This window comes from Bison bison, unplaced genomic scaffold (assembly GCF_000754665.1).
Source record: "Bison bison bison isolate TAMUID 2011002044 unplaced genomic scaffold, Bison_UMD1.0 scf7180017864162, whole genome shotgun sequence".
In the NCBI taxonomy this organism is placed as follows: Eukaryota; Metazoa; Chordata; class Mammalia; order Artiodactyla; family Bovidae; genus Bison; species Bison bison.
In genome coordinates, this window is record NW_011494734.1 from 4,475,709 (window position 1) to 4,476,814 (window position 1,106).

Here is a 1,106-nt window from a genome sequence, read left to right on the forward strand (position 1 = left end):
CAGACCAGTAATTGAGGGTTTGAATGTTAGAACGTGTGATTTGATCGTAGCCAGGACAAGCGATTCAAGGGAAAATACGTGATTGAGATGTTCGTGAGATTGCGGTTTAGTGGTGCTGGTGCTGGAGATGAATAGCATTTGATTCAATTATTTTTTAAATTTATTTCTTAATTGGAGAATAATTGCTTTATAATGTTGTGTTGGTTTCTGCCATACAACCACACAAATCAGCTATAATTACACATATATCCCCTCCCTGTTGAGCCTCCCTCTTCTTCCCTCCCCTCCCCAGATTGATTCAATTATTTATTTAATAAGCACCAGATTTACTGTGGACCAGACCCTGTGTCCCTGATCACACAGAGCTCCCTGCACCGACATACAGCAAATTTCCACTGGCTATCTAATTTTACACATGGTAATGTGTATGTTTTAATGTGACTCTCTTAATTCTTCCCACCTTCTCCTCCCCTTGCCCTGTGTCCACAAGTCCATTCTCTGTCTGTGTCTCCCTTGCTGTCTTGCAGATAGGTTCATCAGTGCCATATTGCTAGACTCCACATATATGCATTGATAAACGATATTAGTCTTCCTCTGACTTACTTTACTCTGTATAATAGGTTCTACATTCATCCACCTCATTAGAACTGACACAAATGTGTTCCTCTTTATGGCTGAGTGATATTCCATTGTATACATATACCACAACTTCTTTTTTTTTAATTTATTTTTTAATTGAAGGAAATTGCTTTACAGAATTTTGTTGTTTTCTGTCAAATCTCAACATGAATCAGCTGTAGGTACACATATATCCCCTCCCTTTTAAATCTCCTTCCCATATCCCTCCCTATCCCACCCCTCTAGGTTGATACAGAGCCCCCGTTTGAATTTCCTGAGCCATACAGCAAATCCCCCTTGGCTGTCTACTTTACATATGGTAATGTAAGTTTCCATGTTACTCTTTCCATACATTGCACCCTCTCCTCCCCTCTCCCCATGTCCATAAGTCTATTTTCTGTCTGTTTCTCCATTGCAGCCCTGTAAATAAATTCTTCAGAAACATTTTTCTAGATTCCGTATATATGTTAGAATATGTTATATATGTT